The sequence below is a fragment of the Cyanistes caeruleus genome, chromosome 1 (assembly GCF_971803275.1).
Source record: "Cyanistes caeruleus chromosome 1, bCyaCae1.hap1.1, whole genome shotgun sequence".
Taxonomy (NCBI): Eukaryota; Metazoa; Chordata; class Aves; order Passeriformes; family Paridae; genus Cyanistes; species Cyanistes caeruleus.
The window spans coordinates 86,809,049-86,832,859 of NC_141701.1; the positions used below are offsets into that span (position 1 = coordinate 86,809,049).

At 41.7% G+C, this 23,811-nt stretch overlaps 2 long non-coding RNA genes across 5 annotated transcripts in view; both read right to left on the reverse strand.

The window, feature by feature from the left end:
* LOC111924039 (uncharacterized) overlaps positions 1 to 23,811 on the reverse strand; it is a 135,685-nt gene that overhangs the window by 55,617 nt on the left and 56,257 nt on the right. For 2 of the 4 annotated variants that reach the window (XR_015290213.1, XR_015290214.1), the window contains 3 exons: positions 2,609 to 2,693; positions 1,874 to 1,964; positions 94 to 237 (listed from right to left, as the gene is read on the reverse strand). This is a non-coding gene — a long non-coding RNA (uncharacterized LOC111924039). The remainder of the gene's footprint in view (positions 1 to 93; positions 238 to 1,873; positions 1,965 to 2,608; positions 2,694 to 23,811) is intronic. The other 2 variants (XR_015290215.1, XR_002861425.2) reach the window with 1 other exon arrangement.
* LOC147655701 (uncharacterized) lies at positions 17,885 to 20,869 on the reverse strand. Its single transcript, XR_015290232.1, has 3 exons — positions 20,715 to 20,869; positions 20,059 to 20,327; positions 17,885 to 19,944 (listed from the first exon to the last, which is right to left on the reverse strand). It is a non-coding gene; the product is annotated as an uncharacterized LOC147655701 (long non-coding RNA).

The window sequence follows — 23,811 nt, forward strand, 5'->3', positions numbered from 1 at the left end:
TTTAGTGACAATTTGACTCCTAGGACCAAATTATCTCTGGGGAAATAATTTCTCTTATTTGAAGGCAATTTCTCCAATAGACAGGATGCTTACTTTGCTTTCTTTCTTGTGTCTGTGTGCTTCCCTCCTTTTTTCTCTGAAATATCTTTAATTTCAGGGCGTTTCTCCATTGGCCCTTCAAACAAGATCTTCAAACTGAGGAGCATTTCCTCTATACAACAAAGTTTCTCTTCATACCTATAATTTTGAAGCAAATTAGAAATTACTTTATCAGCAAAACACCAGGGAAAAAGCATTTTAGATTATACAGCATTCCAATTAGAAGAGCGAGCAAGGGAGACACAGTGACTGATTTGAAGTCTATGTGACAGAAGAAGAATGACCTTTCATCAGACCCATAATTCATTATTATAGTTCCCCCCTCCCATCTGGAAGCCAGTCATATTGCTACAGATCCTGTACATCAGCACAACTATTTAAGTATTCTTAATCCAAATGATGATCGAAAAATCATCATTTATTTCTGGGTTTTTTCCTTTACCCTACAAGAGTTTAAACTTCATCTGAAGATTATGTCAAAATAAATTTTGAGGATTGTGGGTTTAGTTGAATCCAATCTGTTTGGAATTTATGTTCTCTTCTTGTTTTGTTTTCAGCCCTGGTACTCCTCTATAAGATTTGACACTGGGAACTAACTAACCAGGAAACAATTTTTGGGGTGTTTTTTTTTGGTTTTTTTGATATTTTTTTTTTTTTTTTTCCACGGGGGGTGGGCGTTGAGGATCTTAAAAGTCATGTAAGAAAGATGAAATGACCATCAAAAGTTCCCAAGGGGAAGACTGTAAATAGATCTTAATGCATCAGCTTTTTCCCACACATTCAAAACCCACATGAAAATGGGAACCCACGCAGTAAAAGCCCTTATGAGCCTGTGCACCACTTAAAAATTTAAACAGTCCTCTAATGGAAAAAGATAACCTATTAAAGACAAGAGCGCCCATTTAACAATGTAATATTCACACTGCTCTGACTGTTGCCCCTCTCTGTTTTCCTATTAAAGTCCTTTCTGCTTTTTTTTTTTTTTTGTGTAGCAACAACTGGGAAGCCTAACAAAGGTGTTGTTTCCCAGGAGATACCTCAGTTTCCTTGCTTGCTGTACTGAGGGAACTGGGAGACACACAGATGTGACTGCTAGGCCACAGGGATGGAGTGTTGACAGCCTGGCAAAAGTAACAGGAGCTGATCCACTGGCACTGCATTTCATAACTCTTCGGTCCTTTGTAATTTGCACACACTAATCCAACCTTCCACTTACAGTGTGGGCAGCTCTCTTCTTCAAATTTTTTTCTGATTGGCATCACCTCAACGTTAACCATGGACCAACCATTATAAAGAAACTTCTGGAAGGGCAAAATCCACACCTCTTTTTACCCCGAGGTAAATTCAGGGTAAATATCCTGAGGTATTTCCTGAAGGAATACAATCCACAGCAAGGGAATACACTGCTGCTAGAGAGTAGCTGCGGTAAGCGCAGCCCTCATTCTGGTGAAATGTGGCTTGAGAGACAGTGGGAACACTCATCCCAGATAAACATTCGGGAGAGGATTTCCATGTAAGCACATCCACCTTTTGTTCTGGAGGCAGGCTGAGAGGTCACATATGGTGAGTTATTGTGGCTCAAGTGATGAGTGACTCTTTTCTCCCAGGATAGAGACAAAGTTGTTTTAGTAAAAAGGTTTATGAGCTGCAGACTCAGCATGAGACAGCACAGCCAAAAGCAAGAGCAGGAGTACGGAGAACAAGAAGGAGGAGGATCTCACCCACTAAATAGATATAAGTTGTTTGTAAACTTGGACAAGACATGGAACTTCACCTTTGGCATCACATAGATGTTTTCTCCCATCACTACAAAGGCATCCAAGCAGAGTGGTGACGAAGGAAGGGTAAAAATTCTTTGGAGTACTCTGTCAGAAAAAGAGAAATGTGTATGAATAGAGTTGTCTAAACATTTTTGTGGAAGAAAATTGCAGGGTGACTACTTCAGTAAAGAGGATATTTTAATCCCTTTTTTTTTTTTTTTGTCTTTTTTAAAAAATCTGTTTACCATTAATCACAAACAAACATTTGGCACAAAGTATTGCCTTCTTAATGATTCAGTGCCTTGATTCTACCAGTGATAGGAAGTACTAAAATTCAGTGTTTACAGTCTGGCTAACAAGTTGTCAAAGAGTAGCTAGGAAAACTCCTAACCTTTCTAGGGGGGAATAGAAAAGAAAAACTGAAGGGGAGAGGGAAAAGGAAGAGAAAGGAATACATCATTATACAGCATGAAAATAGATCCAAAACCTCATTCTTTTTTAGTTCTTTGCAGGTTCCATTTCAAATAAAAGATGAGACTTTTAAAAAGCCTGAAAGAGCACAGCTTTGCACTTCTCATAAAGACTTCTAAAATACATTAACTTCTATGTGGCCCACAGCCTTTTCCTATGGGGGAGAAATGAAATGGCTGTTGTGTCAATAAACACTGCTCTCATAGGCAAAAATCTCCCCTTGTAACCAGGCACAGCTGGTTGTTTGCCCAGGAGCAGTGCCCCAGGCCTCCTCTTACCAGTGCCACTGGAGAGGCATTGACAACAAACAGCTGCTACCACCACACCAGTGAAGTCCTCAGCCCTCCAGTCTGGGAAACAGGCCTGTGAGGATAAAAATTGCATCATCCAACAGTATATGGCTCCCCATACTCAGCAATAAAAATCATCACAATAGCAGGTCAGAAACAGAGATGGGTAACCAAAAACCCTACACAGAAATTGCATTGTATGATTTCCTTCTCTCGAGGACCAAAGACAAGCTATGCACTCAAAGTGCCCATGGTGGCCTGCAGGTATTTATTATTTACAGCAGTCTCAGGAGGTCCACACTAAAAGCAGCCTGGGGAAGCAGGCTATGTTTTATCCACCACATGACCCACTTTCCAGCAGCTCTGTCAAGCACTTCTGTCACCAGCGACAGGGCTGACTAATGTTCAGTGAAGTAGGTGATGAGTTACGTGGAACTAGCTTCCAGAGGAAATTAATTTCCACTGAGAGGCTCTGGCTACTTGAACTTTGTTTCAAAAAGGCTATGCTTTATTGCAGTCTGAGTTAATGAAGAAGGGTAGCTGTCAGGCTGCTGCACTGTCGGTGTTATCTCCCAGCCACCTTTCTTGCAGCAGAAGCAGTGGAATGTGAACAACCACTGAAATGAGCTTCCATTTGCCCTCATTTTAATGTTTCCCTTCCTACTGCCACATCCACTGCTCTACTATTACCATGGGAAATAATCAAACCTACTTTTAATACAATGCTGTGCATATGGCGTCTCTGCCAAGACCATTCTCGAGCAGAGAAACAGATTGCAAAAAGTACCACATGCTCAGCCTTCTGCCTGGGAGCTTAGGTAGGAGATAACATCTATGTAATGCTCAGCACTCCTTAGGAGCACACAATCTCAAGAAAACCTTTTTTTCCTGCTTTTATTCTGACAGACCTACTACAGTGAATTTCCCTCCAGGGTTTCCATGTCTCTGCTCCATGCTTAACCTAGTCTTTTCATGCTGGAAGATTTTGGAGGCCCTCAGCTGAAACCTTAGTCCAGAGGGCAAGATAAAGATAGTATTAAGTACATCAATCTGAAGAATGTGTTCTCCATATTACATCAATACTACAAAATGTATCCTAAAATTTAGGATAAATTGCTTTGTGTACACCTGTGTACCTCAAACCCTGCATTCACGCCCAGGTAGGTTACTGCTTCTAATAGCAATTACCTCAAACATCTCAGTTACAACATCTATTGGCTCTCAACATGTTCAAAAGTATGACTTTCTACATTTCAGTCATGTGGGTTAATGTGGGGAAAATGCAAAAAGACTCTTTCACTGTGCAGTGGCTGTTATTCCACATGGTTAATCTGCACAGAAAATCAGGCACACACAGCTCTGCTCGGGATCCTTTGCATGAATATTGCTGGAAAACACTCTTTGGTGTGATCAGATCCTTCACAGTAGTTCTTCACCAAATGAGTTAAAAAACAGCACAAGAGTTAAAGCAGGTTTCACATGATGGCATTTTCTTGGGGTATTTTAAGTTGTTGTTTTTTTAAATGGAAAAAAATATTAAAGACTTGAGGAACTTGAAGGTGCTTTAGTTTACATTAGTTTATTTAGTTTACATCTCTTTGAGATGCCATGTGTTTGAAAAGAATCAGGTAAAAGCACATACAAACTATAAAAATAATTTTGAAAACTAATACTCAAAAATACCAGAAACTGAGACATGTTTAGGCATATGCCTAGTCACAGGCCAGAATAAAAGGACAAAAATCTCCCACCTGCCTTTTTGCTGGTCTAGGAAATGTGGATACAAGACTAACCACTTCTCAGTCTTTATCTGCCTTTACCTTCCTCTTTCATGGTGTTTTACATGTTTGGCTAGATACCATGAAGATGTCCCATTTACTTCATTATCTGAAAAGCTTCTCAATAGTGCAATGGCAGGGGTTTCTACAGTAAAACCCAAATGTGCAGCTGCTTTCCTTAACATTTCAAAATCCTCTTATCAGTCTTAAACTCAGGCATGTCTGGTCCATTGAAGCACATACCCAGCCTTCTCACCAGTATTCCCTAGCTCTTAGCATTCAAAATTGATCAGACTGCAGACAGTAGAAATAAAGCAGGTTTTTCAAATAATTATAAATTCTAAGAATTAATTCTATTAATTTGTCTTCAGATTTTCTTATGTTGATCATTTTTGCTTCTCAAACTTTTCTATGTGATCACCAACATCATTACCTTACTTTTTAAAATAAGACACATGAAGGTCACATGAAATAATATGATTCTAGAAGTCCATACTATATAATCAAAATAAATTTTTCATTTGTTAGCTTCACAAACTTTGTACACAATCTAGGGCAAAGAGTCTGGACTAGGCAAAGGCAGTCCTTGTTTATTGGAGGGACAAGAGGTAGCAGTGGGGTGAGAGATTGCTGCCCTCAGAAGCAGAGAAACCAGCAGGTATAAGAGTGGAACTGTGACTTCACGTTAGCAACCCATGGAGGTGCAGGGCATGAGCGGCACCTTTTGCAGCAGTGGCATGAGGTAAATAAACAATACACATGGTCCCTAAATTTCAATTGCAATGAAATTAAAAGCAAGAACCAGTTGCCTCCAAGTGAGGAACAAAAATTTGATTGTCCTCTTTGAGTCTAAATGGAACTGTGCACACTGACCTAAGCCTTGATGTCTTACAAAACACAGCAGATGCACACATAGTAAAACTCTACGACACAAAACTAACTTCAGACCTGGGGAAACCTCAGGGTAGTATTCTTCCAAGAATATATTTATGCCAAGTCATTTATTCCTGGTCTAAACTATTTTGGCTGCTAGAAAGCCAAAGGGCAGGGGAGAGCAAAACTTGTTTTATAAAACCAAGAGAAGTTTTCCTTTTCCTCTCCACTTCTAACTAGAAACATTTGACCAGTGCTCCTCAAAACAGGCTGTATTTGCTTCCAAGAAAAAAAAAATCAAGTTAGATTTTCACTGGCAGCATAAATGATCTCAGAAAACTATGTGAATGACAAAAACAAATTAAAAATGAGAAAAGACACAGAGGGCTAGAATAAAAATGCTTATGTGCTTCAGCCTTCAAAGTTTTTGCTTTCTTTCTGTGGGTACATCTCAATTTTCTCAGCATTCCACTGCAATTGCCATGAAGATGGGATCTGTTCTGTGAGAGAATGATGTCATGGTAAAAAAAGATTCCTAAGAATTTTATATCCGATGGGACAAGAGATGCTATCCTCCAGGTATAATGGGCACCAAGCTGTACTCCTGCTGCCTGCCTTGCTCATCTACGGAACAATGGTGGCAAGACAGCTCCAAAAAAACCCATGTGATTCCAGCTGGGCACTGTAACCAGATGGGATGCTACAACAAAACAGCAGCCCAGAGTAGAGGAGGAAATGAAAACCATACTGTTACCCTGGGCAGATCAGGGGGCCTTTTGTGACAGAAGGAGGTAGAAGCCCTCTGCGTGCAGGCATGTGCATAGCTATCAGAAGTGAATATGTCCTAAAAATGAATCCCCTGTCATAATGAAACAAAGCAGAAGTTCTCTTGTGTGTCTGTGTGCTTATTTCCATAATCTTAACCACATTCCTGTGCTGTGCATCAGCTCTGGTCTGCACAGTGGGGGCAGGTCACACAAATAAGATCCCTGACATTTTGCAGCTCCTTTTAAAAGTCTGCATCCATGCAGGGATCGTGACAGCTGCTGGACCGACAACCCCGAAGCAGCACGCTGCTGCAGGTTGGAGCAGCTGTGACACAGTGGGCAGTGCTGTGTGTCCCCTCTGCGACAGCCTGATGCAAAGGGACCACAGCAGGGGGGAGTCAGACTTAGAGCCAGTGCTTCAGCTTCTTTGCTGAAAGATGCCAAGTTTACAGTCATCAATTAATTTTATTCAGGGTCTCTCACCTGGGGAGGGGCAGGAGTCATCACCTCATGTCACCAGCTGGTGAGCAGGCACTGCAAATTTGTACCAACAGTCAAGAAGTGCAAAGGCAGATTCTGCTTTCCACTGCATGAGTAAAGGACATCTCTGATTTGCAAAGCAGCCTCTGCCTGTCCCTCCAATTCAAGTAGTTTGGAGGCTTTTTTCCCAAGGAGACAAATGTTTCATTTGCATTTCCCTTTCCCACGTCGGGTACTAGGAACAAATCGCTGATGGCAATCACACAGACTGTACATCACACAGCACTTCTGAAATCTCCTTTTGTGTGTTTCACAATAAAAATATTATGAAAATCCTCAGTGGCACAGGTCATCCTCCAAGTCACAGTATTTGCTAAGTGAAGAGAAACAGGCAAGGCCTAAGGTTGTGTCATCTGACTGCATGTTGGAAGCTTCCTCTGCATAGTACTTGGTAACACTCGAGTTCTTTTACGAAGTATTGAAACTGCAGCTTAAGTGAAACACATCTGCTAGCAAAGATATAAGCCATTTTTGAAAACTATATATTACTGATCTAGAATATACCACCACTGTACCCCTCCCCTTCTTTGAAAGGTGGATAAAGGAAAGGTCCAGACATCCAGATGTAGCTACATAGTGAAATCTTCATTTATCAGGTACCCATCTTCTATTGCTTGATCTGCCTCCCTCAGTCAGGACCTCATCTTCAAACACCTCCATGTCTGAAAGCCTGGATCCATCCCCAAACCTCTCTGCACCCAAATGCCTGGAGGACCCCAGCACTGCCACAGGTCTCACCCAAGGTGCTGCCTGCCCCTCTGAAAGCAGACAACAGTCACACTTTTCTCTCCCTCACAGAGGACAGGTCATATGCTGGGCAGAAGAGCTACATTCCAATGATTTGAATTCCTTGGAAGCCCAGAAGTAGCTTCTTGCCCAACTGGGGACTGGAGAGCATTAACAATAGGCACAGACTGTCATTTTCTTATTTTATATAAATGCACAGGTTTGAATCTTGCCATCTTTTCATTTGCTTTCAACTCAAAAATTATCCCACTACTTTGAAAGCTAACGGAGAAACACTGAAAGAGTGCAAATATCATACAAACCCTAACATCACTTGTGAGCAGCCAGTCGGAAAGAAATACGAATAAAAGAGATCTGGGCCTGGGAATCTGTGTCCTAGCAAGCTGTTTCCCAAAGGGCTCTTTGTATGCAAGTTTGAAAGGATGGGGCTGAAAATCAGTGTAGGCAAAGGAATCTTTTTGTCAGAATAGTCCTTCAGTTGTGGAGGATTAGGGATACACTTGTGTGACTTAATTTTCCTGAATACCATTTCACAGGAGGACAAGCACCCTGCATTTTTAAAGGAGATTTCATAGACTGTTGAGCTTAATATAATCTCCCACAAATCTTTATAGGGAGAGTTTTATTTAATACACTCTGTGATCTGTATAAACATCACCATGGTTTTAGGCTAACCAAACTCTGAGCTGATCTGGAAGTCGTGTGGGCGCTTTATTTGGTATACTAAAGTAGCACAGTTCAAAGTATGATTTTATTTGCGGTAGACTGCTAGGAATTAGAGATTAGTCATATAAGGATTTTAACAATTGTGTAGTTATGAGAGGTGGACTCAATGGCTTTTGTCTTGTAAAATGCCACCAAACTATCTTGTTACTTCAAATTACAAGATTAAGTAGTTAAATGCTTAAATCCCCAAAGAAAGACTTGAATTCCTGGGATGGGGATGGCAGGAGAAAAGCACAGAAGGAGAAAAGTCAAAAAGTATCTGCAAACAAAATTCCACACTATTCACTGTTCTTACAAGTAACTAGAAAAATGGCACTATAGCTTCCAAATGTAATTTGCTTTCATGACCCTGTGTCAGATTCATTCAGTTTACAAGTCAATTTCCTATTATTAATTGTCAGCCTTGAAAACTCCACTTGGGATCCACAAATCAAGTTGCATCTCTTCATGCCTCCTAAATCACCAGTAATGAAGATTCTGCCCTTTGTAATTTACCCATCAGTGCTTTGGAGATCCAAACTCAAATCCATCTTACTCCAGTAAGACTTACATCCAGTGCCTGCATGTGCTGGCTCTGGATTATTTCTAAGGAATCACTTCTGTTTCAACATGGAGAAGACTAAGACAGACATTTCCCAGATTGCCTCACTTTTTTTCCTCTACACCTGGCAAACAACCTCTATGGGTTTTATGCGTATTTCTGGGGTGCTCAGAATATTTGCAAAATATAGGTCTTTAAATACTGGAAAAGATAAACTAAGTGAGGGTGAGTTGTGATTATCTGTTGTGTTGCCCTAATGTATTTGTTGATGTTTTCAGTAGAACAGGCAGAGGAGAAAAACAAAAAAAGGATGGGGACAACTTGACCACTGTATAGCAGAGTTTCAGTATACCCTACATTCACTAGGTTTTATTTCATGTGCACACAGGAACACAGGTTTTTGAGACATCAAACTTCTGAACACTTTGCTACCAGTATTGACAGGGAGCACTTGTCCTATTAGAAGCCCATCCTTCTTCACTTTCTAGACCTGGCATTGATTTAATTTGTCTGATCATGCAGTTTATTTAAGTTTGTACTTTTAGGAAAGTGATAGTGCTTTAGATTAGGAAGTGTCACTTGCTAGATTCACATATGGCAATTGCATGGTGAGTTGAAAAAGAAGCAATCAAGGGCTGTGTGTGGGAGTTTCTGATTTGTGCCTTGGAATTACTGCCTCTCTGCCAGGTATAAAGGCAGAGACAGAACAAACCCTTCTAGCAAAAATATCACTATTTTTGACTTATCTCACATAACCAAGATCAGAGACCAATCATGATATCTTAGGTAACTCTAGACTCAGTGTATTAGGACCTGTGTTATTCTGCCTGCAGTCCAGTTTCTGGTAATCCTGCTGGCCTACAATGAATCTCCAGATGGGCAGAGGCAATATGAATGCATATTTACTCCCCCAAAGATCAAACCAACTCCAAAATCCATATAAGCTTAAATTTCTGTATCATATCACTTTGGAGGATGGAAAAATGCCAATGGTCCATGACTTCATCCATTCATCAAATTCTTAGGATGGTGGAGCCAGGAGAAAGAAAATCACCATGCAGACATTAAACAAATGCTATGGAAAGCTACTACCTGTTAAGAAAAGTTAGCTATATAAGACTTTAGCAAATATTAAATTTATTTTTTTTCTTTACTGAACCAAGAGTCTCCTTGCAAAACCACCTTCTCCTTAGTATACTGCTTGAAAGTGAACCACATACAGGATATTTAAATAGTTGCAGAACTAAGGCCTCATATATATTCTTACCATCTTGTCTGTCATTCATCTCATTTTTTTTCCCCCTGCTTTAATTTCCAATTTACAGGGCTCTAAAATAGCCACTGTACTTGACTAATTAGAGCAACACTTGTGTAACTTTCATCTCAGGAATTCCCAAAGCACCTGACTTAAAGAATGCAGGGGAAGTATGTCAGGGTAGGCACACCTCTGACACACTATGGCAGTTTTCATTTTCTCAGTCTTTTCAAACATGAATATGTTCTTCATAATATCAAAATCATGATGATGCTTGTCCTGTGTGATAAAACACACCTCAGCCAGTAGCATATTCTGTCTTTCTCCCTTGATATTCAAAGCTTATCTCAAGAATTTACACTGTGTAGAATGGCAGATTTGCAGTCACAGGAAGAGACATCTTAGTACCTACAACCCTAGTGGGTTGTCCAGTGATGCCACAACCACTCCTAGAAGCACAAAGGATAATAATATGTTATTCTTGCTTTGAGAGGAATAACCCAGCCTTACTTTCCCAATTTCCCTTAATCATTGATTAACAACCATCAAACGATCCATGTCCTTATTTTAACTATTTTTAAATATTTGGACTTGGGACTTGCCCATACACTGTGGAAGTGAGTTCCACTGCTTATCAGTCACTGAGAGAAGTCTTCTTCCTTGAAGACTTCCAAACCTACTCTGTCAGGGAATTTCACCAGGTATTCCAACACTGTAGCAGCCCTTAGCAATTCCTTGCTCACCTTCTCCATGCTATTCACAGCAGACCTCCATGGCAGGCCTTCACTGTCTCCTCACAGACTGGAGAATGTGACTTGCTCTCATGACATATAATCCACAACATCTATCATCCTTGCCCTTTCCTGAGCATCCTGTTTGAGATAGTGTGATCAGAACTGCGTAGATTTATGTAGGGACGTAATAATGTTAGATCTCTATTCCTTTTCTGATCATGTCTAGCCTTGTATCAGGAGGTCATGAGTAAACTGAAATGATGGGTTTTATAATACAGAGGCAGTATCTTCTGTGCCCCAGCTGAAACAGCTTTTGGTTCCAGGGGATGCAGGCTCTGATGAATGAGAGAATGCTACCAATAAAAGAAAATAAATAAATAAATAAATAATAAAATTTAGGTAGTCAGGTAGGAATTTATTTTAAAAGAGATGATAGTGAGATAATAAAACAGGAAAATGTATGCAAGCTTTCCTGACCCAGTGTTTTGGACGGGTGAAAAAAACCCGTATTTTATTTTCAAGCCATGGTTTGAAAAAACGTCACTGAGGAAACCACACCAGACATTTAGGATATGTCTATGCTGCACAATGTTAATTTACGTAGCTGTGCCCTGTGCTAATGCAGCTATATTGCTTACTGTACTTACAGCTAAATCGTTTAGGGCTCTCTCTGAAATCTCTTCACCAAATTGCATTGTACAGTGGGGAAATACTTCCTTTAGTCTTCACCACTGTAGGACACCTTGAGAAGCCAGGTATCATACTACTGTGTCCTTTACAAAAGTAGAGTAGTGGTAGTGCTACCCTTGCAGACTTAGCATATTAAACATACCTTGCAGAAAGACCCTGGCCAGGACAACCCACGTAGCTTAAATGTGCCTAGATGAACATCCCTACAAATTTCAACAGAAATGCTCTCAGGCACAAAGTCAAATCCAGGCATATGGGTCCTTTGCAGCAGTAGGGCCCAAGACCTGTAACCATCCCCACCAGCTCTATTAAAATCGACCCTTCAGCGGAACCTGTAGAAGACACTGAGCTATTGAGGTGGCAGTGCCACACACAAATGGGTGTTTCACCTTGGATACAGCACCTACCACACACTTAAATGCACCTTACTCTACACAGGCTCAAAACAGAACAGCTGGACTGTGTCTTGCTCAGTCAAAAATGTCCCTGGAAGAGGGAGACTTACTGCTTTAACTCTGATTTAGAGTTAAACCTCTTTCTGCCTGTAACAACATGACAATACAAAGTTGTGCCGAAGTTGGTACTCACTGAGGGCCAAGGTCTTTTTCCAGAGAGGAGTCCCATGCTGTTACAGCCTTGTTGCTGCTTTCACCTACAGCCCTTGGCCACACACAAGCCCATATGTACAGCCCCACTGCCTTGTGTACAGATGTCTGGTGTGCCCCCAAATCCACAGGGAACAAAAAATCCTCAGGCTGCCAAGCCCCCCACCCCGACATCACTCAGTGGTGCTTGGTGGGGGACAGACAGTTCCAAACATTTCCTTGTAGCTCTTCACTGAAACAGGCACCAAAGAATCTCAACTCCTGGACACCAGAGTAGCTATCTACAAGGGCTGGTCTGGGAGAAATGCAGTACTAAATTAGCAGTTACCCATGAAACATGCAACTGACATGATGTATTTTTGGCCTGATTCCTATCTCTCAGTACCCTTTAGTGAATTTTCTCCTCAGCTAATTTTAACCAGATTTGAAAGAAGGACTGGACTATCACAGATAATTATATTTTTATAAGTTTCAAGGATCTGACAGCTGGAGAGAGAATTAAGACCAAAATTAGTGCTTTCTATTAAGGGAAAGCAGGCAAAATTCAGCCGGTATATATTCTAGCAAGCCTGAGGCAGCCAATGAACCCGTACACGTTTGGCGGCAGAGTAGCATTGCTTGGCATTTTCTCTTGCCAGAGCTGTTAGTTTTCCAGTAGTGTATGGTTTAGGACACAAACTCTTAAGGGTCCGTGTTTAATTATTTCTGATATTGTCATAATAGTTTCTATAATTTTGTTGAGGTATTTGTAATAGCAGAGCATCAACTGAAATTAGGATGATTTGTGATGGAGTCAAAACTATCAATTATTGTAGGAAAAAAATGCAATTACAACACCACAGAAATTACTTTTATTCCTCTTGAAGAGTCTGTTGCTCAACTTTAATCTTGCCGTTACCAGAAAGTAAGATTGGGCTGTGAAATTTGTATTTATTAGAAAAGGAATTCCAAGCATGTCAGGCCAATCTTCTGTTATGTGTCAAATTAAGGGAAATAGTGTTTTGCCTCCAAATTAAAAAGAAAAACAATTCTTGAGGAATAAAAATGTCATTGTTCAAGGAAGAGTAATAAAGTATGAATGCCTTTCCTTCAGCTGACTCTCTTTGTAAATGAGCAAGAACACAGAGGTCAATAAATTGTCATTACCCGAGCTTCATAAATCCTCAGTGGTTGGATTTTACCACATAGTTTAAGTTGCAAGACTTATAAGAGGCCAAGATTCATTTGCAGTATTTATAGGCAAAGACGAGGTCTCCAAACTTGCGGTTGTTACCTGCACTGTCAACATGGAAAAAGCTGCTTGTCCTGGAAACTGCTGGTTCTAAAACACAGCTCTCTGCACATGAAACCATTAATAGGGACCTGTGGCCACTGAGTAGAATTAGGGGATTTACCTGTTCATTATCAAGATCATTTGCAAAAGACAACCTAATTTCTTACTGTCCTTTTGGCTAAAAGTTTGGTTAAAAGGGCCAGCACAGACACAAATAGCAAATATCCCTGAAACTTGAAGCATGACACAGAAAGGAAAAAGCAGGAAAGTTGATTAGAACAGGAGGTAAAATATGACCACGTATGCACAAAGTTGTACGACTCTTACAGGGAGCTACCCAAGGACTGCAGATGGGTTCCTCTCATAAGGATTCCATCCCTTCATTGAACAACATATTGAACTGTAAAGGATATATAGTAGCACAGTTTGGAAGGGGAAAAGCAGAAAAAACCCCCACAGGGTGTCTAGTGTACACTACAAAATTAAAAGACTGCTGAAAAGCACTTTCAGCCTTGTGGAAAACAAGTCTCAACTTACATGAATTGTCCTGTGACTAAAGTGTGAAGGAAATGTGTGTATTTAGGTACAATATCCTGAAGAAAATCTGCAAGTGTAGATTCAATTAACTATGAGTAAAATTTGGGCTTCTGGGTACCCTAACCACCTCAAATTTGAAGCTTGTGTTCCTTGCACACTTCATATAATTTTTACTCTTTCACTCCCTTTGAGTGAAGTAAGCTCAGTATGCCAGGCCCTGTATTACATGTTTCTCTCTGTAAGGATCCCAAAATACAAGCCATAGCTTGCCATCCTTCTCTAGCAGGACAAAGAGAGAGCCCTCTGAGGCAGTGTACAAATGTGAGAAAGCCACCATGACTGAGCTCTGAGCCAGACCAGAGGGGGACAAGGGACCATAGGAAAGCTGTTAATTAGGCACTGCTTCTACAAGGAATAGGCTGATGGAGGGCATCATTATCACAAGGAAACATGCATCACTTCAAACAAGCTGCTTCTTGTCCTTGCTTAGTTAACGAAGAAGCCATTTGAGTATGCCAGGTTAAGATTACTATTACACACTGCCACGGGAAGTCCTTGAAAGCAGCCTATGAACCTAACAACAGAGAGCATGTGATAGCATTCAGAGCACAGCTCTGACTGCTCCCATGTCTTTGTGCAGCTCTTGGTGACCTTGGATATTCTGAGCAGGGACACAGGAAGTCTATTAAGTAGGAATTATTAAATATTGATTTTATTTTTTTTCCTGGCATTGGGTGTCAAGATAAATGCCAGAAATCCATCTGTCCTGTTGAAACTGACCCAGAAAAGGTGCTTCATCAAGTTCAAGTCCATGGAAAAGGAAGCAGGGACAATGAAGCAAGAAATTTTCCATCATACCCTCATAGATCACTCATGAGAACTCAAGAAAGTGTCCTGGATATTGAGACCACAATATCTGGCAAGAAGGGACTTTGCAAGTGGTCAAGAACTTTGCTGATCCTACACTTTGCAGTTGTCTGTCTTCCCACAGAGTCTTGGCCATAATCTCTCAACCAGGAATTCCTCGGTCATACCCAGTAACCTGTGCCATCTTTCTGCTTAGCCTGCATACACTGCCATTTACCCAAGTTGCAGCTGCTTCTGCAAAGAAGACTCAAAAGTAATATGTATTTGCACCAGATCTCATCCAGAAATCCTTAACTGTCTTCACTAACAGCTTATAAAAGAGTACCCTTCAGCAACTGTATTTGTTATTCATACCAAATTAACAAAACCCCCGTGTTTCTTCCAGAGCTCAGCACTGGATTTTAAGGCCGGTGTGACTTTGTTCAGAACTGGAAGAGCTCCAGGGCTGAAGGCAAGGAGGGTGCCAGCACTAGTGATGGCATTGAAGCTCAGCTGCAACTCGAACTAGGATACAGTCTTTCTGGCACCTCCAGTGCCACCAGATCTACTTTACTAAGGGAAGGCTGGAGGACATCTTAATGACTTATTCAGGCCAGAGTCAGGTTGTTCTCTGCTGACAATGCAACATACTCCTTTGAACCAGAGCTTCAGCTTACCCGTGTTTTTCCAGAAAACTTGGAACAACTGACCTCTTTGGAAGAGTCATAGCCCAAGGGGGTTGTGAAGTTTTGTCCTTGAGGATTTAAGGACCTGACTGATTAAAATCGTTAGTAACCTGGTCTAATCTCACTGTCTATCCTACTTTCAGCAAGAGGTGGGACTACAGATTTCCCAAGTTCAGTTCCAACCTGAACTGTCCTATAATCCTGGAAAAACATAGAAGACTTGTGGATAAATAGTCTTCTGCAATGTTTTTTCTCACATAGAGTAAGAGATGACATTTTTTTCAAAACTTAACTTATAGAAAAAATCTTGATTGCCTTGTGTCTTGCTCATAGTTGCTGGTATGTAATAAACAACATTTGTTATTTAATGTTATCAAAGCATTGATCCTCATTTCAACCTCTTGAAACCTAAGCCAATGTCTCTGTTTCATTCTGAATATTGATACAGTGCTTATCTGCAGTCTGTTTAGGCCTGGTGGGCTGAAACTTTAGGGGGATAAAAGAGCAGAGAGGTCATCAACTACATCAGTTGGTTGAAAAGAGAAGAACCCTCTCTGAAAAATCCCCCTTAGCAACACTTGCCAGAGGAAGATGTTTTCCATGGGAATCTGTTGAGGAGCACAGGAAGATACCTGGAAAGCTCTTTTGCTGAAGTAAGCCTAGTTTTTTTGTGTGTCTTCATGTACATTTCAGTTTCTTCATAAAAGCAGATGTTTTCAGCCAGAGATGGGTCTAAAAGCCATTTTCACATACAGGAAGACAAAGGCAAAATCAAAGTTAATTGTGTATGGAGTGAGGGGTATCAGCCTGCAAAGCTGTGGAAAATTGATCATGGTATGGAGAGTCTTGAGGAAGTTTTGCTTCTGAAAGGGGTACAAAGATGCTTGGGAGTCTTTCTGGTGCCTTACAGAGGCAGTACGGATTGTATAAAACACTTGCTCAAACTCTTGCACAAAATCATGGAACCACAGGATAACAAGCACAAAAGAACCTCTGACAGTCATCTAATCCCACTTCCAAAGATGAGCTATCACAGTTTTTCTGAACTTCTTCCAGTGTTTGGCCATGCTACCTGTGAAAATTTTCTTCCTTACATCCAACTGTAATTTCTCACGCTGCGACTTGTTGCCTCTTGTCCTTCCTCTGCTACACCAAAATCCAAACTATATTGGATGGTTCTCACAGTCCAAGCTTCCTGAAGAGATGGACAAGCAAAGACATCAGCTGGCAGAACATACAGTAACCATGTCTGGTGACAAAAGTGACTAATGGGTGACACAGAGAGGTGCAGCATCTACTTTTTAAGTAAAAAAGTGAAATCTGCTATATTTACTCTTTCATGCAAAGTCTGAACTTACTTAACTCATGGCTGAAGTACTGTAAAATCATAGTGTGAAATACTGGGAAATGTCAGCTATGCTGCTGAGAAAACCTTCCCTGAACCAAAATTTAGACATTGCCTTAAATAGAAATTTCCATTGTAATTGCCCTCCCTTCACCAAGTTGCTCTAGAATGGCAAATCTTCTTTGTTCTCCTAGATCCTAATACAAGTTCATTAATTTGCTCTCCACTTTGGAAACTAACCAAGTGTTACTAAAAATGACCATTCAGGTACAATTTCTATCACTTGCATTTGTAGCAAGTCATGTTTTGCCCTATGACTATTCCTGTTTATTTCTGGGTTGACAGAAGTGGCAAATTCTGGCCCATAATAACTGTGTGCCTCAAAAATAGAGAATGGAAGAGAGACAGTGAGAAGAGATTAGAGTACCATGTATGCTCAGTAACCACCCACACATGCCTGCACCCCCACAGAGACAAAGTCTCACTCTACAAAAAGTTATTAATTGTATTTTAAAGATCGACAGGTTAATTGAGCTGTTTTGGAAAAACTGACTACAGAATCAGTTTCATTCTGTCATTACATTTTGTCAAATTAAAAATCCAAGTACATTCTTTTAAAATCTACTAGGAAGCCTAATAAAGACTATGATGGAGTCTAGGACACCCTCACATTCTTTTCCACACTGCCTGCTTTCATTGCATATCATGAATATTGGCATCGAGCTCCCATACATCTAACTTCCAGACATTACCCTCCTTTTACAAGCTGGCTTTCACTGAGTACTTTGTATTGAAGGGTATGAGCCTGAAAAAAACATGAAGAGATAAGTCAAGTTTAAAGAGAATAAAACACAAACAAAAAACCTTCCAAAACATACTCATAAAAAGTAGAAATGAAGCACAAAGGAGTTTAAAAGAGTCAAAAAGATTTCTTTTCCCAGACATATTAGTGAAGTGCCTGGAAGAATGGTGATTAAAGTTTGCAGTCACAAAAAGTACATCCCACCTAACCCTATTTTTTCAGTAAATGCCTTCACTGTGTTTGGGCCCTTTTGAGGGGGAAGGAACCAAAGGACAACTATGACATTGTACCTAGGAGAACCAGACATCTCTGGGGGCTCTTCCAAAACATGCAATAATAGAAGGCATACTGTATATGTATACCTACACAGGCAGATATGAATAGCACAGTGGTGGGTTGTCCCTGCTCTACAGACTTCCAGTCTCTACAGACTTCACAAAATCTTAAAAAGAAAAGAGAAAAAAAAAATTAAAGCAAAAAATCCTACAGATCATTAAAATTAAAGTTAGTTCTAGGTAGTTTGGTGCTGTGGGCTAGTTTATATACCAAGAGTACATAGTACACAGACCTCTTTGAATAGACAGTGTCACCAGCACAAAACTTGCTCAGTCTCAAAAATTTCCCACCTCTGTTCTGCACAGTGTATGTCAAGAGCTTCACACAAAGCAGAGCACTCAGGTTTGCAGGACCTGGCTGCTGGAGAGCAGCATTGGGTGGCCTGTTGCATAGGCACTGTGCCAGGCAAACTGCAATATTGACATATTAACATCAATATTGATATATTAAGATTGACAAGCTGAGATGAAAAAGTGAAAAGATGAGGAGTCTCATTTTTCACTCAGAGGAATTTTGGAGCTTGGTTCCAAACTACCAACTTTTCTCCTCTGCATATGTCAAGATGACCTCCTACTTCCCACACAGATACCAAATTTTGTCTATTCACAACTTCTCTCCTTCACTCTACCTCAGAAGCAGCAGGAAACTATCCAGCATTAAATAAAGAGCAGGCAGATTTTGCAGCCCATCCCTGGGGTCTGGGCACCAGAGAGCGGTTTCTGAGTGTAAAGGGATGGAGACAGCTTTCAGGTACACATGGCCTCCTTTCCCCCTGCTGTATCTGACATGGTCACAATAACCTTTGTTCCTTCAGGCCCCAGAGTTGCCACCAACAGCACCAAAGGAAAGGGCTGAAGAAGCATGGATAGTTACAGGGCCCTGTTGACTGGATTATTTTCTCACTAGTGAAACACTAGTGCTCCACAACCCTGGTTATCAGTGTGAGACTTCAATCACCATGAAAGCCACACAGTCCAGAAAATCCAGGAGTGCAATACTGTTTGACACTGGTGTAAGCACCACCATTACAGAGGACGCCCTCCCACTGGTTTTTCCTCAGTCAGCAGGTGAGGAGGGAGGCACTGCCACTAGCACATCTGTATCATGCAGCTGGGACATTCTGCTGCCACTCCACCATCAAGAGAGCAACATCCTCCCTCTCAGCTGCAGGGTAAACTACCTTTACAGACCTTGCTGTCAGCCTTGGTACTCTATCCCAGACTCTGATTTTTTCAGTGGGTTCAGCAATGAAACACCTAATGATGCCGGTGCCTGAATCATCTTTGGTTTCTGAGACAAATAGCTTGGGTATCCCTCTGCAGAACGATTGCTCCAGTCTCTTTGCAGTCTCAAGCAGGCATTAACACGGCCATGTGTCCCCTGCACACTGTGCCCTGCTTCCATTAGAATGCTTTGCAGCAAGATAAATTTGTCTCAGCACCTCCTCTGCTGCAAGTGCCTGCTCTTAAGAGGGAGTCTCTGATTCCAGCAGAGCCTCCCTCCCGGAGGTGTGGCACTGCGGGAAGGAAGACTGGGTATTGCACTTACAGTGAATGGGATTAGATGGCTGCTCTTGCTATTTCATCAAAAGACCCCCTTCCCCAGGCAACACTGATTCCACAGATATTTAAGCAGAATCAAGGTGAGATAAAGAGTATTGTATTAATACATATACGTATTCCTCCTTCTTCCAAACGTCAGCAGTTAGCATGCCTGATGAGAGATGCTGCAATGAAATGATTTCAGGTTGAGTGCATCACGTACTGACTCACTGCCATGAAGCTCTACACCAACAGAATTCCTGGTGAACAATGATGAAATATTCATCAGTTCATATTTGTAAATGGCCCAGCAGCATACTGAGTAAATGACCTCCGACGAAGCGCCTCACATTAAAATGGAACAGCAACCAGCTGAAATGAGTGAACTACAAACTATGCATGTGTTTTGTCAGCACAAACAAGCAGCAAACACAAACAGAAAGAAATCTAGTTGGACTCATCATCCTGACAGCGAGAAACAAATGAGAAGCCAGCCTGTTTGCTTCAGCAAGACCCACTGGTGGTACTCCTGTGGCAGGAGTGAGTAGGGCGACCTGGGCTAAGCATTACGTCCTGCCCTCTGTCATAAGCAGAAAGTGAACCAGGCAAGACAGAAGATTGAGCTGCTTGCTCTCCCCATGTGCTGGCCCAGATTGTTCATCACCTCAAGCACTGCTAGTCCTTAGGTGCAGGTCTCGGTCCCTAAAATGAAAAACACAAGCCTATACCCTCCAGAGGAACTGGGGAGCCTGCCCCCCTAAACAGATACGTGATGCTGGGCAGGAGCATCCCCACAGTTAGCATTTCTCGCCTTGCCTGCGTGCTTTGATGGGAGCCTCTGTAGAGAACAAGCCAGGTTTGCCGGGGGGGCGGGCAGGCTGTGGGAATGGGGGTGCTACCCAGCACTGCTCTTTGTCTGAGGTGCTGGTCACCAGTGCTGATTTAAGGAGCAGACGGGTGGATTTTCTGTCCTGCTTTCAGCAGTCATCATTATTCAGGATGCGTGTTTTCCAGGGAGGTTGCCAGAGCTGCACTGCACCGCTTGTGATGGTTAATCCTTGTACGGGAAAGCTCCACAATGGAAACTGTGAGGAGAATGCAAAATAAATTAGGAAAACCTAGCAAGCCATCATCAGTCTTTACAAAATGCAGAGACACCCAGGCCTGGCCTCCCCCAGACCTTTTCCAAGGTACTTTCTTGAAATTTAGTTTTAAAACCCATCTGTTGTTGCCCGAGGGAATCACAGAGAGGTGAGCTCCCACCGCCAGAGCCAAGTGGGCGATGTAGCCCTTTTTTTATCATTTATTTATTAATTAAACGCCCTGTGATAAGGCAGATCTACATTCAGGTCCACACACAGCTCTGCAGGCTCGGAGGGGCCTCGGCGGCCGGGAACTTGAACAAACAGCACCATCAGGTGGCTCTCCGGGAAATAGATGTGTGGAAGCACCCAGGACACCTCCAGGCGGACCTGGCCATCCCTCTGCTCTCCTCTTCCAGCCCTCCCAGCAAGGAGGGCCCACAGCCCCTCCCGGCAAAATCCAAGTCCAAAATGGTTAGAGAAAGCTCCAATGGCAGCAAGACATTTCCAGAAGGTGTTAAGGGAAAACTTTCGATCTGCTTCCCTTCCCCCTGACATGCAAGTCTTTTATGTCCTCTCCTTTCTATTGCTGTCAGCTGTGGGTATCCCAGCTCTAACTACAAGGCTTAATTGACCCCTTAAGAGGCCACCTGGCATCCAGAGCACTCGTCTGAGCATAGTACAAGGCTTAATTCCCTCCCTTAGCCTCTTCAATTTTTGAGGGTGCTAGCAAATCTATGTTTTCATCTTGAAAATGATTCTTGGTGTACAACCCCACTTTGGAGCACTGCTGGCATCCATCTCCCCCCACCTGCATAGGGAAGGAGGAGGATGCCTCGTTCAGCCTCAGGCAGGTACCCTTTCACCAAAGACTGCCTTAGACATAACTTGGTTTCTTCTCCTGGTGCTCACATATTTGGTCAGTGCAAAGTGGAAGCAGAATCTCTTTTCCACTAACTACCTAACCAGAGCAACTTCAATCTCCTGAGAGTCACAAAGCAGATATAACCCCAACACACATAAAGACAACAGATTCAGCTTCTAGAATCCAGACCTCAGCCATTTCACAAACTCTGCTCTCAGGCTCCTGCTTGTCACATTTACGTGTCCCCCTAAAGGGAGGAGAGTGCTGGATAAGACAATCTGAAGGAAAGCAAAATGCTGTTGCACCCATGGTGCTGCAGTGATTGCAGCCATACCCACTCTATTTCCATGATTACCAGAGGAGGGACCTATGCCATCAGTCTCAGTTGTTTTTCTCATACCTGGATCTTAAAATATTTTTCTTCAGGCTGTTCTCCACTTCAGTGAATAACAAGATATTTCCAGTCATCTCCTAGCAAAACTAAGGTAATTAAAATATAAATGCATATAAAGAATATGTTTAGTTGTCTGCATATTCATTTGCTTATACATACATGTCTTCTGTAAGTAAATATATGTATGCCTTACATTCATATAAGATGTAGAAAGCAACAGACACATCAGCACATACACATTCCCAGTCACATTCACAAACCTAAAGGAAAATTATTCAAGTGTGGTTCCTCAGTTCCTCAGTTCACAGTTAGTTTCAGCCTTGAGTGCCCACAGTTAGAGCTTACAGCAACAGCTCTGAAAATCAGGACCTTCCATTGTAATTTTTGTTCTTATGCATACAGAAGGACGGATTTACATATCTAATTTCAGGCTTCCAATTTTCAAAAATTTGTGGCCTGAAGAGACAATCCAGTGTTTCCAGTTATACTGCCCCCAGGGGCACTTCTGTGCAAAGCACATCATTCAGTCACCTTGAAGGGATGTCAAAGCATTGCAAGTTGTTGACAGCCCATCTCAAAAACCTATTCCTTCTGTAATAAAGAGACTTCCCAATTCCCAAATATGCTCAATGCAATAAAATTTTTGAACATCCCATCTAAAGTTGATAATAGAGCACCTATCACAAAAGACAAAAAAAGAAGAGGAAATGAGATTATATTTCCCATCATGGCATCTGCATTAAGTTCAATAGCTGCTTATTTCTACTATAATTGTGCCAAAGTCATTTTGAATTTCATTTTCTTTATGCACCTTGCTCTGAAGCTGAGATATTTTGGGAAAAACAATGCACAAGACAGTACTTAAATGCAACAGCAACATCTCACCAGTTGCTACTAATGATGTCAGAGGAGGTCAGGTGGGCACAGAAGTATGAATTGTCCCTACATTTGTACACTTTTTGAGTGGCTAAATAGCACTCAGGAGAACTGAGGTCTTTCTAGGACAGTAGGAACATGGAACACTAAGACAAAGGAATGTCTTTTTTCCTGCCACCTTAATTCTCTTTGCTTTCAAGCTCTTCCTCAGCCCTTGCCTTTAATTTTTCTGTAAAAGGAGAGCGCAGTGCTAGGGGAAGTCAGCTTGCAGCAGCATTGGATCATGGGAGAGTCTGCACAAGCCACCTCCAGGCACTTCTATAAGTACCTCTTTTCTACACTGGGCTGGCAGTTGTGCTGCTCTATTCTTGTAGAGCCATGGAGCAAGATGCTTGGGGTGGATTTGTTGGCAGATCAGTAGGGAATCATAATATTCCTGCCAAATTCATTTTCTCATGTGACCTGAGCTTGACTTAGAACATGGATTTCCTACAGAGACAAGTTTGAGCAGTGCCAGGAATTTGAAAGCCAGGTGGTCTGCAAAGCTTCTCCCCAGGCTCTGAGATCCTATTTCCTCGCGTCATTCTTTCCAGACAGCATGGAGTGCGGGCTGGGATGCTCACAGCAAACTGAGTCCTCAAAACCAATGCAATTGCTCCTTCCCACCACCATAATCCTCTGGAAGAGACTGTGACAGAAGTGGGAGGAAAGATGAGCACGTTTTCTGCTAGGAAACAGATTCAGACAGCCTTTGACCAAGAATGCTGGTGAAACTTTTCTCTGCCAGAGGAAACTCTAAAAAAAAAATTTCCACTTTTTCATTTCGGCAGCATCCGAATCTGGCTTAGCTAGTCCAAACTGTCATGTCCTTGCTAACTCAGAAAGCCTATATTTGCCTAATTGGAAGAGAAAGCTATCACGCAAAGGCACACAGGTTTTCCCAAAGAAAGCTATCCATAAGTTCACTGATCTCTTAGGACAAGAAGGTCCATATATTAATTTTAGATGTCTGGCAATCTGCATACTAGAAATACCATATGGCTCTGATCCATACTGACTTCTATTAAGGAAACAAAAGCTAGAATGAGCTGGAAAATCTCCCAGATGATGATCTCTGAAAACCCATTGAGAAAAAGCAGCCTACCCTAATATACTACTTTCCCCATCCCTAAGAAACTGTCATTAAAGAAAATACATTTGGCTTCCTGGACAGGCACAATATCAGTGTTAGCATTATAATGGGACATCAGACCAGGACCTGGACCAAATATCGCAGTCACAGAATGGTCAAGGCTGGAAAGCACCACTGGAGGTCATCTAGTCCAACCTGCCTGGTCAGGCACAACTCCATA